Genomic DNA, 8,205 nt, shown 5'->3' with positions numbered 1-8,205 from the left:
AGGCGTCCTGGTTGGGACCTCAGGTCTTAGATGTTAGGTTTGGCTGCGAGGTCTGTTTGGTATTAGGCCCAGACCATCAGCGCCCCTTCATCAGTTAGATAGGAGTAGCGACAGAGGTTGCGAAGATGGTGGCTTTGGTCTTACTGTTATACGACTTTATAAGGTCTTGTGTTAATAATTAATAAATTGGCCGTATGCATCGTCCAGATGCAGAGGCCGGGGGTATTCCTCCTTTTCAAAAAAAAGGTAGGTATTGATAGGCAGGACCACAATGCAGTATTCTCATATTTTAGCCATGTAACTTTTTTGCAGGTTTTAGAGCGAATTCATGCAGTTATTAAGGTTACCCGGATCAGGAAGTCACTCTACACTTCAAGGTACTAGGGATTATGATACTTCCTAATTCTTATTGTTGTTATCTTTTTGTTTTGGGAGAGTGTGTCCTGAGCCTTTGCTGTTGCCAATAACTTTTATAAGTGGATTCCAGGAAATGGTGAGAATGTGGCCTTCGGGCATGATATATGGTAAGCAGCAAGATGTCTGTCTTGCCCAATTATGGGATGGGGATTCACTAAAAAAAAAGACACATCCGTGACATTTTGGGCCGAACGAAAATCTTTTCTGTCATACTTATAACACTTCTATGACGATAATTGTGACAAAACCCGGTATCATCATAGATGTGGTGGGGTCCTACTTCTATGACAAAAAATCATGACAGAAAATGGGCTTTTCGTCCTGGGCGGGCCGGAGACGCAGCTGCATGACATTCTTTGGGCCGTCCATGACGGAAAAAACCGTGGTAGAAGCGAGGGCGAGGAAAATATCGGGGTGTTCCCGGTTACGGTGGGTGGTCGGGGCCGAGCGATGCGCGTTTCTCTCGTACACGCATGCGCGTGGGTGCGAGGTGTTGGGCTCTAACTGGAGCCGAGCGAGGCGTTGGCCTCTAACTGAACCCGAGCGATTGCACTGCGGGCTACGCGTTACTGAACCCGAGCGATGATCGATGACTGTTAACTGAACCCGATCGAGCGATTCCTTCGCTACTGCTGCTAACTGAAGCTGATCGATGCTGCCTTTGGATGAACAGTGAGCGTTGCTGCGGGGGGGGGGGGGGGGGGGTTGGATGAACAGTTCCCGGTGGGGGTGGATGAACAGGACCCCGTGGTGTTGCCTCTGGATGAACAGTACCTGATCATTCGAGCCGGTTGGGGCTGGATGAACAGGACCCCGTGGAGGGCAGGATGAACAGGACCACCCCGTGGAGGGCAGGATGAATAGTAGACGGTGGAGGGCTGGATGAACAGTAGCCCGTGGAGGGGTGGTTGAACAGGAGCCCGTGGAGAGGGCTGGTTGAACAGTAGCCGGTGGAGTAGCGCGCGGTGGAGGCTGGATGAACAAGAGCCCGTGGATGAACAGTCGCAGGTGGAGGCTGGAGGAGGTCGACGGTGGATGAACAGTAGCCCGTGGAGGCTGGAGGGGGTCGACGGTGGAGATGAACAGTATCCCGTGGAGTCCCGTTTTGCGGTACGCCACACCCCTCCCGATGAACAGGACCCCCGTTTCGACCGTAGCGCTCCAACACAAGTCCGTTTCCTCTGTTTTGCGGTACGCCACACCCCTCCCGATCAACAGGACCCCGTTTCGACCGTAGGGGGTCTGCGATACGCCAGACCCCTCCCGATGAACAGGATCCCGTTTTGAACGTGGCCGGTCGAACACAAGGCCGTTTCCTCCGTTCTGCGGTACGCCAGGCCTTGTTTCCATCGGCTGTTCCATCCAAGCCGGTTGGCTCCCATGCGTTCCGTTTCCTCCCGATGAACACGACGCATTCCGTTGCCTCCCCATGAACACGACGACGACACTGTTTCTCCGTTCCGACCCAGCCATGTACACGAGCCCTGGCCGTACGTACGCGCGAGAAGGCGTTCGAGACCCCGCCCGTATGTACGTATGTGGCTGTATTTACTTTCTTGCACCCTGGCCGTTATACGTACATGTACATGCTATGTGCGCGCCTCTACTACGACACGTGCGCGCCTCTACATCGACCAGTATGTACGTACACGTTCGCGACCAGAATGACAACGCTACGTACGCTTCGACCAGGTGGGTCCTGACTGTCAGGCACTTCCTTGCCTGCGAAGATGTAGCTGGTGGGTCCCAGCAGTCAAGGGAAACGTTTTTTTTCGTGAAATATGGTGGCCCGTCCGGTGGGTCCCCGCTGTCAGGTGGAGGAATAATTATTTTGCACGTAATAAGGAGGCACTTCCTTGCAGCGGCCGTGGACCCAGCTGTCAGCCTCTCCACGTACAGTCCACGTCCGATGGAAGCCGTTCCTTGACCACGTTGACCACGTCGCGCCGAGAGCACCAGGGCGATGGACGACGACGAGGCCTAGGAAGGGGACGACGCGGAGCCGGGGAAGACGCGGCAGTGGATGCCCACGCGTAGAGGAGTACGAGGGTTCACTGGTTCGCTATGGTGTGAGGCTGCCGTCGCCGCAGAATAACAGGGGGTGTGGGTGAGTAGAGGGATGGCCTGGCCAGTGGTGGGAGTAGTAGGGGGCGGTGAGGCCTCCGCCGCATCGCAGCCGGCCACGGGAGGCAGGAGCACGAGGCACGACCGGCGCTGGTTTGGGCGGCTGGAGCAAGAAGACCAGAGGTTGAAGAAGCACTACGGCCGTTGGATGGACATCGTACGGTCACTGGAGCTAGAATCGTGCATATTGACTAAGTTGACAAAGCCCTCCGTCCCCGTCAACTTAGTAGGCCCACAAGTCAGCCTGCCACTATACTGGGTCCCAGCTAACAGGGGAGTATTCATTTTTTGTGCGTAATAAGGAGGCACTTCCTTGCGTGCGAAGATATAGCTGGTGGGTCCGAGCTGTCAGCGGCGGTAACGTTTTTTTCGCGAAATACAGAGGCCCTTTCGGTGGGTCCCTGATGTCAGGTGGAGGAATCATTATTTTGCGCGTAATAAGGAGGCATTTCCTTGCGTGCGGCCGTGGACCCAGCTGTCGGCCTCTCCACATACAGTCCACTTCAGATGCATGTCGGTCGTTGACCACGTTGACCAGGCCGCGCCGAGAGCACCAGGGCGGTGGACGACGGCGAGGCCTAGGAAGGGAACGACACGGAGGCAGGGAAGACTCGGCAGTTGTTTCCCACGCGGAGGGGAGTACGACTGTACGAGGGTTTACTGGTTCGTCTGCCGTCGCCGGAGAATAACAGCAGGTGTGGGTGAGTAGAGGGATGGCTAGGCCAGCGATGGGAGTACGGTGGGGCGGTGAGGCCTGCGCGGCAGCACAGCCGGCCGCGGGGAGGAGGGAGCAGGCAGTCCCGCCGGCGCTTGTTTGAGCGGCTGGAGCAGGAAGAGCAGAGATTGAAGAAGCACGACGGCCGTTGGATGGACATCCAACAGTCACTGCTTGTGCGTCAACCTTTTTTTAGGAAAGCCTCAAATCTGTGGAAAACAGCATACAGCCCATCTGCCATTATTTCTAATAATTTACAGCCCATTTGCTAATTCTTAAGGTTTTTTTGGAGCCCATATTCTTTTTGTTAGCATTACAGCCCATATTGTGGCCACGGTTAAAAAATTATACGAAATTTTGCATATTTCGGTGCGGTCCGAACTGTTTTTAATCCCGAAATTTCGAGTCACATTCAAACTGATTTTAAAAATAAATGTATATCAATATAAAATCCAACAAATTGTCCACGCATAAAAATTAATGTAATTTAAAATCTCGAAATGAAAAAAAGAAATTTGAAACTAATTGCCGGTTTGATGTGTTTTAAAAATGTACAGCCCATTTCTCATTACTGATAGGCCATTTTCTCGGCCAGCCGAATGAAAGCTCTCCTCGTCTTGAAAGATTTGCAGCCCAACAGGCCTGACAAAGCGACTTACTTGGCAAATCACAAAAAAACTGGGCTGTGGCCGTGGACCCAGCTGTCAGCCTCTCCACGTACAGTACTCTTCCGATGGAAGTCGGTCGTTGACCACATTGACCACGCCGCGCCGAGAGCACCAAGGCGGTGGACGACGGCGAGGCCTAGGAAGGGGACGACGCGGAGCCGGGGAAGACGCGGCAGTGGATGCCCACGCGGAGAGGAGTACGAGGGTTCACTGGTTCGGCTGCGGTGTGAGGCTGCCGTCGCCGCAGGGCCTGGCTAGCGGTGGGAGTAGTAGGGGGCGATGAGGCCTCAACGGCAGCACAGCCGGCCACTGGAGGCAGGAGCAGGCGGTCTCGCCGGCGCTGGTTTGGGCGGCTGGTGCAAGAAGAGCAGCGATTGAAGAAGCAGCAGGACCGTTCGATTCAAATCCAACGGTTACTGCTGCTAGAATCGTTTGTTGACTAAGTTGACAAGCCCTGCGTACGCGTCAACTTAGTAGGCCCACAGGTCAGCCTCCCAACCGGTGCGCCCCAGATGTCAGTGGGAGGAATCATTTTTTTCGCGTAATAAGGAGGCAGTTGATTGCATGCGGCCAGGCCACCGGAGGGAGTAGGGTGGGCCGGGGAAGCCTGCGCGGCATCACATCGGGCAACAAGAGGAGGGAGCAGGCAGTCCCGCCGGCGCTAGTTTAGGCGGCTGGAGTAGGAAGATCAGAGATTGAAGAAGCACGTCAGCCGTTGGATGGACATCCAACAGTCACTGCTGCTAGAATCGTGTGTTGACTGACAAAGCCTTGCGTAAACAAGTCAGCCTCGAAATCTGTGGCGTGTACAGCCCATTTGCTATTATTTTCATAATTTTTAGTCATTTTCTAATTCATATGGAATTTATTGCAGCCCGTTTTCCATTTTTAGAATTGCTGCCCATTTTCTGGTCAGTGCCAGGGTAAAAAATTAACTAAATATGTGGGAAATTTTGAAAATTCGCAATTTTTTGCTGGGGAACAAAATCATCTTAATCCAAAAATTAGTAGCCATACTAAAACAAATTTAAAAATAAATTAGTACTATGTCATGTTAAATCCAATGAAATACATATAAGATATCCGTGAAGAACAAAAACAAAAAAAGAAACTAATATCCCATTTGCTATAATTTTTTTGGAATTTTCAACCCCTTTTGATATTACCTTTAACAGACACTGACCATACTCTTTGGCCAGGCCGGAATGCATCCCTCCTCGTCTTGAAAGATTTGCAGCCCAATAAGTTGGAGAAAACAAATAGGCCTAGCTTGGGTATTCTTCAAAAAGAAATATTGGGCTACCTATTTTCCCAAAGAAAAAACTGTTGGGCTGGTCATGTTGTTAGATGGGCCACAGAGACCGCACAACCCAGTTTATAGCCTGCTCCTCCGAATTACTACTAAAAAAAGTAATGCAATTCTGTCGTTAATTGACTATACGTTGAAAATGATGTGGGTCCCAGATATCAGCAGGGTGGATTAGAGTAAAAAACGAGGGGTTCCTCTGAGTAGTAAAAGAGGCGCTTGCTTGTGTTCGGGAGTGGACCTGGTGGGTCCGTACTGTCATACTCACAATTACAGTCCTCTCCCGATTCACTATGTTGACAGGGACCGTTTCGAAAAAAAACTATGTTGACAGGGCCGGACGGCGGCGCCGCGGCGAGCGCACCAAGGCAGAGGATAAAGTGATGTCGCCAATGTGCTGGGCTGGGTTGGACATTCTTATTGAAAAATAAAAATGGACCGGATCTATTTATGACGTTGAATATGATTTGCATGGGTCCGCTGGTTGCAGGAAGAAAATGTTGGGAGAAAGAAGACTGGTCGCTATCTTTGCCGAAGAATAATATCGACTAAATGTAACGACGCTATCATAGGAAATAATATCCTCATGTTAAATCATGAATTTAAAGAACTGGGTGCATGAGCATTTAGCTTTATTTATTTATTTACTTATTTATGTTTAGGGGACCATGAGCATGTACCTGGGCCGGATTCATGTGAGAGCCTCCCTTCCAGTTAATTATGGGCTTCTCTATTGGGTCTTCATCAGTGGGCTGCATGTTATCAACAAGTGGAAAATGTGTTCCGTACGAAATAGTATGCGCTACGTACGGTACGGGGCACTAAAGGATCGAACCGTGCAACGACTTCCAAAACATTGTGTTTGTCGTTCTAACAACACATTTATTCAACCAACAGACGAAATATACTACTGATTGTACATTGAAAACAGTAGCAGCAGCAACCAGGGCTGGGGGTGCAACAGAAGCAGTAAGAAGGCCAGAAGAGTGAAGACGCAGCTCTCTCTTCCAAACCAAACATCAGCCATCATTACAAAAGGGCTACCAAAAAAGAACAAGTGTATGCATCAAACTAAATAAAGATCCTACTACACCAAGTGTACGCATCTAACTAACTGGCTCAGTTAGACGTTACTATTTATTAAGCTGTGGAGATTGGCTGACGGCTTGAACCAGATGGGTGCCTGACGGGGGAAACTCCAGCCAGCAGGTCGAAGTCTGATACTTGCGACCCTCTCTCCTACTTTGGGCTGTAGAGCGTGGCGGCACATATCAGGGTATGGTGCATGCAGAGACGCATGGTACGCTGTGTACACACAGTTTTGCCTGATGAACGAAACCGCGCTGCCATCATGATCGTTGCCGTCGGTTATCTCCTGGTTAATCGGATAATTCAGTCCGACAAACACAGAGCGTGTACCAAGGCTACTTACCAACCTCCAGTCAAAAATTCCTGAAGGCCCAGAGAAGCTGGGATCCTGCTCAAAGACCTTGCAGTGACTGTGATTGTATTTCGCGAAACAACACGTCCAGTATGTGCGAACGATCATCAATCGTTCGCCGTCGTCTGATCGAGCCAGGAACCACCTGCAACTGCCATGCTGCTTTTCTTTCAAAGGTTCTGGGATTAGGAAGGGTAGGGACACCAAGCGGCCTATAACATCATATCAAGTTGGAGTCAAATAACCCTCAAAAAAAGTTGGAGTCAAATAAAAAAGGGCTCTTGATGTAGTCAATCTTAAGAACAGCATGTTATGAGCATGAATATTTTTTCAGTAAATGTTGACAGTAATATAAGCAAGCCATCATGTTATCATAGGAAAGTAACATACTGCTGTAACAGCCGTTTGTAGCGATGACTGGAGTAGGCCAGCAATACGTCCAGCCATAGATGGAGTCGATAGCGTAAATGAAGCCCTTGTGTTCAATGGCATCAGAGAACCATGGAGGATGTATGATCCTGCGATGGACGTGCAGATTTATCCACTTACCGCAGTGACCTGTCAGATAGGCGAGACCGCGGTTGAAGAACGCAATTAGCCTGAAGTCTTTATAATTCGCAGATCTTGTGGGCACTTGGCAGATTACAACCTTGAGCAAATCAAACTTGGTATCATGTTGGCTACTGTAAGATTCCGAGTATTCTAGGCCACGGTGCCAAAGCAGTGCAGTGTTAATCGAAGGAAGGGGGATCAATCGCCGGGTGTAGACCTCCATGAGCATCCAGCTGCCGCGACCGTCGACGAGCACCATCCAAGACGTGTTCATGCCGACCCAGTACATACCGTTAATGTAGTTGAGGGTGACGGGGATCGGATCGCAGTCAAGGGGGTTGATGCTCGCCACCCTACGATCATTATGCTGTGTGACACGCCGTTTCTAAAGATCAGGCGGCATCAGCAAGCAAGGAGCTGGCTTAAAAAGCTCCGGCCTAAGGGCTTTGAATAAACGATACATCCCCGACGAGCACGCGGCGAGCGGCATGGTACTGAGATTGTCCACACGCGAAACAATGAGCTTGATTACCTCTGTGGGGAGCGAATTCCAGCCACTCTTACGGCGGACGCTGCTCGGTTCTGCCATTGTTAGTGCTTGGGTTTCGGACGAGGGGGGGAGGCGCCTTAGCGGGGATGGAAGAGCGGACAAAGATGGAGAAGCGAATATGTGCTGCGGGAAGTGGACAGGTGATGATGACAACAGCACGCCGCTTTACTTACGAGACACATACCAGCAGCGTAGGGTCATATCGAAGTCAGACAACTTGCTTGAGTGATCACAGTACTAGTACTCCCTACAGTACCTGCTACTATGCCCTAACTTTCTTGAGTAGAGTAGTAGTGGAGTAGGACTCTGCTCTACTACTAGTACCGGAGGAGTAGTATGTTCTAATCTAAAATAGTTACAAACTTCAATGCCCGAGCGTGGAACGACTACGAACCGCTATCGGTGCTAACTCCAATCCTGCAAGTCATGGAC

Source organism: Triticum aestivum, chromosome 7D, assembly GCF_018294505.1.
Source record: "Triticum aestivum cultivar Chinese Spring chromosome 7D, IWGSC CS RefSeq v2.1, whole genome shotgun sequence".
In the NCBI taxonomy this organism is placed as follows: domain Eukaryota; kingdom Viridiplantae; phylum Streptophyta; class Magnoliopsida; order Poales; family Poaceae; genus Triticum; species Triticum aestivum.
This window is presented reverse-complemented; position numbering follows the sequence as displayed.